The 7,419-nt window shown below is 47.4% G+C and overlaps 1 protein-coding gene across 6 annotated transcripts in view; it reads right to left on the bottom strand.

The window, feature by feature from the left end:
• The window catches only part of ST6GAL2 (ST6 beta-galactoside alpha-2,6-sialyltransferase 2), an 84,474-nt gene extending 77,808 nt beyond the window's left edge, over positions 1 to 6,666 (bottom strand). For 2 of the 6 annotated variants that reach the window (XM_054547849.2, XM_002811738.5), the window contains exon 1: positions 5,476 to 6,023. The gene's annotated coding sequence lies outside the window, so the exon portion shown is untranslated. Of the gene's footprint in view, positions 1 to 5,475; positions 6,024 to 6,144; positions 6,561 to 6,580 lie in introns of those variants that run through there. The other 4 variants (XM_054547852.2, XM_024242409.3, XM_054547851.2 and 1 more) reach the window with 4 other exon arrangements.
• Between the last annotated feature and the right edge of the window lie 753 nt (positions 6,667 to 7,419).

The raw sequence follows: 7,419 nt of genomic DNA on the forward strand, positions 1-7,419 counted from the left end.
GTATGTTTTCCATACGTATCCTATTTATAATAAACTAAGAGAAAGTTTAAACCTTAAACATTTTTGTTGGCTTCTCACAAGCCATATAATTTGGAAGATAAAACTTTCCCAGAGAGAAACCACATAGGAAAAAGAATGTTCTTCCTTCAGTCGGAAGGGCTAAGCTCTTGTCCTGATTTTGTTAGGCAACAGCCATGAATCCCAACAATTAATGCCGAAGTATCCTAATTCAAGTTCCCACTCCTGATTGCTGATGTAACAACACATAATGCAGGAATTTATTCCTCTGGTACTTATTTGCAAGTGTGTGAGTGTGTCTGTGTGTATGTGTGCACATGTGTTCTTTTGAAAGACATTCCTCTTTTTCATATGAAAATTTCTTTTATTTATTTCTCTATTTTCTGAGATAGGGTCTCACTCTGTCACCCAGGCTGGAGTGCAATGGAGTGATCATGGCTCACTGCAGCCTCAAACTCCAGGGCTCAGGTGATTCTCCCAACTCAGCCTCCTGAGTAGCTGGGACTACAGGTGCACGCCCTCACACCCAGCTAATTTTTTAAAATTTTTTTGTAGATATGGGGGTCTTGCTATGTTGCCCAGGCTAGTCTTAAACTTCTGGGCTCAAGCAATCGCCTGCATCAGCCTCCCAAAGTGCTGGGATTATAGGCACCGCACCAGGCCCATACAGAGATTTCTAATGGGGTATAGTTTCCCTAATTTTAAAATATAATTTACATAGCAAGATCCCTCTTCTAACAGTAAAAAAAAAAATCCATTCATTTAATCCTATATGTACAGTTCCATTTTGTAACTGGGTTAGCTCTATCATTTAGAAAACAAATCCCATATTAACTGTACTTTTTTCTACCCATTTGAGGTCAGTGACACAATTATGGGTTTTTGGCACATAGCAATATACTTATATTTCAGAAAAGTCATCATTACACTTTCAAAGAAGCTACTTTTACATTTTACTTCTGAATAATAAAAGCTATTGGATTATCTAAGAGACTTACCCTTTCCCATATTTAATTTAAAGCTAAGTCATTTTAGAAACCACAATTACCAACATGCAAGAACCTCTACTTGAAAAATTTGTATAATTTGAACATGGAAAACCAATTGTTTTAAATTTAATAAAGCATTTTTCTCTCAGGCTCAAACAGTAGAAGCAGCCCAGAGTAGAACTTAATGTGTGAATTATAAACTTCTAAAAACAAAGACTTATAATCAAGATATTGCAGAATTTTTCTTTACAGTGTATTCGCTAATGCTTTAGCCAATGTATTTCTAAATGTCCCAGGAGACTACTTTTTGAACTTACTCTCCTTACCGACCCAGTAACTCAAAGCAGATGGATCATTTTCTTGAATCTTAGCCTAAACTTTTCCTTGGAAATTTCACTTGATATGACATGCTTCATATCAGCCCAAATTTCGTTCTAATATTGACTGCCTGGATATTCCACATTTCATAGCCCATTTTTAAGTTGCAGCTTAAACCTTTTTCTGCTTCCAGGTTCTGATGAACACATGCTTTCTGTATACATGGGCTCCCTGACATCCTCTTCCATCGTATACAATCTTCCCCATCCAGCAGGCTCAGCCTGGTTTGAGGACATGAAAACTTATAGTCTTAGTTGGTCTCTGGCCCCACACAATGACAGGAGTTGTCATTCTTGTTTTCCTCTGTTGAGTGGATCACAGTCTAATAGCATGGGTTTTGGACACCCAGACACAGGTTCAAATCCCAGCTCTGCCAAGGCACTTTACCTTTCTGAGGTTCAGTCTTCTCGCCTGTAAAATGGGCACAGTGATACCTCCCAGGATTGTGGCTAAAGTACACTTTGATAATCTGTGCAAAGCAAATGGCAGGATGTGGTACATCGTAAGTGCAAATTAGTTACTATTATTATTCTTTGAATTACTACTATATCCTGGGGCTGCACAGGAATTAGCTTTTAAGTATGCCACAAACTTACAATTATCAATTTTGTGGAATCTCACACCAGAAGGCATGCTGGAAAGGATTTAATGTAAGCCTTCCTTTTCCAGCCCTGGAAACTGAGCTCTGATAAGGCTGTCTTTCTCCAGTGCTGGTTGCTGCAGGAGCACTGGCCAATAGCTTTCCTTGGCTCTATAAGAAAGTCCAGTGCAAAACTACAAACCTAGCCTTCACATACTTCTAGCTTTGTAAAGCCACTGCATGCCTTCAATTTGGACTTCTTCCCTAGACAAGACCACAGAGGGCAGCAGAAGCCAGGACGGCACAGAACAGTTCTGTCCAGATAGAAGTCCCCCACAGTGGGCAGCATGCCTCTGATGTCATTTCCATGCACAGAACAACTCCCCCAACCAACCAGTAGGCGCTGGGTACTGTGGGATAATCAGGAACCTGTAGGTGGCAAAGTGAAGATAATAGTCCCACAACTGCTGGGACCCTGCTTTCACCAGGACTAGGACCAATGCTGGGGCTGGACCAGATCACCAACTCCTGCAAAGCCTTAGGACTGCCCAGGTCATACTTCATCCCCTTTAAATGTATTTCACCTGTGGACTAGGTAGATTCCAAGTATTTTGAATTGCAACTATTCCCCTATCAATTCAATGGGAGGGGTGGGAGGTGGCTGGGACCAAGCAAGGGTAAATTTCAAATTTTGGAAGGGGCATAATAAATCCGTGTTTCTCTAACACTGATGTCTTTGCATTGTGTACTTAATAACATTTAGAAACAAATTTCTCAAAAGTTGGAAGGAGAGCTTTCGGAAAAATGGTAGGTATATTAAACTGAAAATGTGGTCATCCATGAACAGTGGCTGGTCATCTACAGCCCATTCAGTCTTTGCCATTGATATCAACAATTGGTGTAAGAACATTGAAAATTTCTGTGCAAATATGCACCTGTGTTTCCCTTCCACTTTCCAAAATTAGTACATAATTATATGCAATTATTACTTTTATAGTCATTTGTGAATTTCTTCCCATTTTTTTTAAGGGATGAGACTTCAGATTTCAATGCTTAGAAAATCAAAGCTTAACATACACCTGCCACGAGGGTACTATCTGATTCCCTTAGACATTTATGCATGCTGAATTAAGTACTTAATTTAATTTAAGCAATTAAATTTTAAGATCATATTACAGAAAACCCAAGAAAAGAAAAAACTCAATCAGGAATAACACAATACATTTAAAGAGCAAATGCATTAACAAAGACTGTCCTTATTATCATGCATAAGATATTTTTATTCAAAGTCTCACCAATGAGGTAGCAATCTGCAAACTAATTATGAGCTTCCCAGAGGACATATATCTCCAAGTTTTTGGAAAGGAACCTATCATTTATTTACCTAAGCAGGAATGGCAGAAGCCTAGAAATGAGTTTGTCATTTCAGAAAAAGATTTAATCACTTGAGAAATGCTTGGATAAATTCTAAACCTGGAGGGTAAAATTTCAGTCAGTATCAGTATAAGCAATAGACCAGAGCCTCACACACTGAAATCATCTCAGAAAGAGGAGAAACTCGGGGGTTGGGGGGGTGGAACCTCCAGAAACAATGCGTACAGGAATTTTTTCAGCAGTCCCTTCACTATTTAACCAATATTTGCGGGCTGGATTGGCCACAACTCCCTAGACTCAACTTATGTCTTCACCCCACAGAGTAAACCTTTTCCCTCTTAATTATCCTCATCAGAAACTCAACACAGATAATTGCCCTCTTCTGCATAATAAATCATTCACATATTTTCAAATGTTAAATTGTCTCAACTTTGAATCCTCTAGTCTAAATATCCTGAATTTTGTATCCTTGCTTCCTAGATCCTGTGCACCACATAGCAAACTCACCAAATGTTGGTCCTTGCTCTGACCTCACTCTTTCCAGGAGTATCCATCCAAAGCCTCTCTAAACTGTGGAGCTCAGTACTCCATATAAAGCAATAACTCCTATCACAATCTCTACAAGAGATTTAACTCAAAACTCCAGAAGCTTTCACAGCACCAGGCAAAAAGGTAATATGCTACCATTTGTATCTATTGCTGTAAGAATTGGATAGAGTGCCTTTTTAACTTTGCAGTAAAATTCAAGGCACTTCACTTATTATTTTAGAGTTTCATCAGTTTTGAGCACAATATCCATTCACCTTTGCCAACAGTTTCTTTTAATGCATTACTACAAAATTCCTCAAGTGCTATAAAAATTTTGGTTGTCAGTTCCAGAAAAATAATGGGGGAAGGGGAGTGGGTAAAAACAGGTTCAAGGCCACACATCATTTTTCCTTTTAAAAGAAGTTTTAACCCTAAATTTGCAGCATATATATATATATACACACACATATATGCATAATATGTGTGTATATATACATATACATCATATACATATAGCACTTCACTTTATTGGAATTCTTCCTTAGTCATAAATTATATTTCAAGTTGGCAAAAAATGTTGATCAGAATTTCAAAAAATGGAAGCATCAAAGTAACCAGCATGGGGTTTTTCAAGTGTGCAGAAAGTTCTCTAAATACAAAATGTGCTGCCATCCCACCAAAGACCCCCTCACCCAAGCAGACAGTCCGCGGCGAGGAGGGCCAGCATGCCCCTTTATGGTCAGAACGGCAGTGGTGCAAAAGACAATGATTTCAACCAAATATGGTTTGCCTCTCGCCAAATTTTTCGCATGTCCAATAAAAGTAAGTTCACAAAAATCCAACCAAGCATTACTTTCCCCCAAAAAGTGCTTCTCAGATTACAAAACAGCTTTGAAAGTTCAGCCTGACAAAACAAATATGGTACTAGGAGGAGAGACCTGGAAGGCAATCACAAAAAGTCTCATTTAAATTCCTGGAAAGCACAGCTTCTCCAAACACAGCTATTCAGCTCTTTGGAAGGCAGCACTTGCGGGAGCCATTGAGTTTAACTTCACTCAGTCCCCCAACACAGAACCGGCAAATCCGAATGAGATGGACGTCACACTCCCTACTCAAAAGAATGCATCAAATATCCACTCCGTACACCGCGGAAAGTAAACCCAAAAGCGGAGTTTGCCGCCTGCCAACTACATAAGAATTAACACTCGGGTATTTAGGATTCTAAAGATCCCTACTACCCAACATTATAGCTACAGAGAACCAGAAATCAACAGAACACACTTTAACCTTTAAGAAGTGCAGTTTTGTACGGGGGTTGGCTGAAGAAAGACAAAAATCTTCACTCCCTTCCAGAGCCAAAAGAGCCAAAATAAAAGATCACCGTTACTGAGCCACACGGGCACAACTGTATCCGCCCGTCCCCAAAGCGCAAGCCGTCCTCCCGTTCGCTTCTCCAGAATTTCTTGCTTTTCCCCAAACCACCTTCAACATTCCCCACACAGGGGTCTGGCCCCTAAACACGGAGTGTAACTCCGCGCAGAGCAGCGCGGAGGCTGCAGCGCCACCAAGGAAGGCGTCGCCCACCCCTTACCCAGTGCCCTCCCTTACCAGCCTTCTCCCCACGCCGCGCCTCGAAGCGCACGACACCGTGGTGCTCGGCGCTCCCCCTGGCAGCGCGGCACTGGAGTCCGAGGCGTGCGTGTCACATTTTATTCCCCGGCAGCCGCTCGGGTGCGCGCGCCACGCGCTCCCACACTCACACTGACGCCCGCTAGAGCTGGGACCCTGGCCGGGGTCTCCCGACTCACGCCGCGGAACTTGGGGGCTGCAGAAGGCGAGTGCGCGGCGGGAGTCGTCCTGCCGCAGGCTCGAGTCCTCCTCCTGCCACCGTGGGGTCTCGGAGCTGCCCCGCGCTCCCGTCCCGGGCGGCCTGCGGGATCACCTCTCCGGGGCCAGCGCTGCTCCGCGCCCAGCGCTGCTCCGCGCCGGCGGCAGCTGCAAGCGCGGGCGGCGAGGCACAGAGGATGGCTCGGCCTCAAAGCCGGCGGGAGGCAACGCTCAGCCCCGCGCTGCACGCCTCATTGTTTCGGGCAGCGCGGCGGCGGCTCCCGCGGCTAGAGGAACCGCGGCCCCGAGCCCCGGGGAGAGGCGGCGGTTCCCGGCCCCCGCACCGAGGCTGCGCCGCGCCCCGCCCCCGAGCTCCGCTCGCCCCCTCCGCTCGCCCCAGAGCCCCCTCCCTCTCCGCCATCCCTTTCATCCTCCCGGCTCCAGGCTCACCTAGCTGGCGGGAGCCGGGCACTGGGAAGTTGGGCTGCCCCCTCCCTGCGCCCCCGGCCCGGCAGCTCGGCCCGCCGGCGAGCGCAGGCGGGGCGCTCCCTGGCTGCGCGCGGATCTCTGCTTCTCGCGGAGAGTGATTGCAGACTTGGGCTGCGTGGGGCGGTGCGGGGCAGCACGGCTGCCTAAAAAGGCGTGTTTCTCCCCGGCCGCAGCCTCCATCCAGCCCTAGTTCTTCCGAAGGTTACCTGCACAGTACCCGCCTGGCACCGCGCCTGGACTCCCCCGGGGCATTCGGGTCCCGGGCGGTGGCAGGGATGCAGGAATGCGCACAGGCTGTGGGCGGCGGGGAGGGAGTCCGGGCGCCTGCCCCGGCGGAAGTGAGTCTTTGTGTACCCTCTCCAACACCTCCCCCCGCCAGCGCCGAAGGCCGGGCTACCTGCGCGTCTGGCAGCGCCTGGCAGCCGGCTGGGTGGGGCGCAGGGGGGCGCAGCATCCTCCCCGGCTCGCTCGCTCCCTTTGTTCCTCTAGCTCAGCCAGGCTCCGCGCTGCCGCCTGGCCCTAGCTCCCAGAGCTTCTCTAAGGATCTGGGATGGACTTGGGAGCGGGCCACCTTCCCTTTGGGAAGGGTAGCTCGCCAAGTCCTGTGACGGTGCTCCTTGGAGACCCCCACCTGTCCGCCCCTCCCCACTGCCAGTCCCCAACCCCAAGAGGGATGGAAAGTTCTTGGGGTAGAAGCCGGCGGGACACGTGGTGAAGCAGCCCCAGGAGCCAGTGGGTGGCTGCGGGCAGGGCAGCTGGAGCCTGCGGGCGGGGCCGCGGGGAGGTGCAGATCGAGTGTCCGTCTGGTCGCGTGCGGAATGTCCACTTGTCACCGCGGCCCTTGCGTTTTCTCGAGGCGGCGGCAGCTGGTCCTAGGACCCCGAACCCCGCCGCCCTTTGTTTGCTAGTAAATACTCTCCTCTGAACTTCAACGTGGCTCTCCGCGCGCACTCCTGGCATTGGGTGCCCCACCCCGCTGGTTCTCTCGCGGACCCAAAGAGCTGTTCAGGTGTAGGGGAATCCCAGGTAGATGGATAATATTGCTAAGGTTGGGCCCATCTCAGGGGGACTGGTTAGTCACCCCTCACCCCACCCCACACCCTCAATCGCTAGAAGGACACACGTTTTGGAGACAGAGATCTTCCATTAAATGTATTATTTAAAAATCCACAAGTACGTTTATTTAAGTAATTTAGACGTTTTTTAGGGGGGAAAAAGCAATTAACTGGCTACCCA

The sequence above is a fragment of the Pongo abelii genome, chromosome 12 (genome assembly GCF_028885655.2).
Source record: "Pongo abelii isolate AG06213 chromosome 12, NHGRI_mPonAbe1-v2.0_pri, whole genome shotgun sequence".
Classification (NCBI taxonomy): domain Eukaryota; kingdom Metazoa; phylum Chordata; class Mammalia; order Primates; family Hominidae; genus Pongo; species Pongo abelii.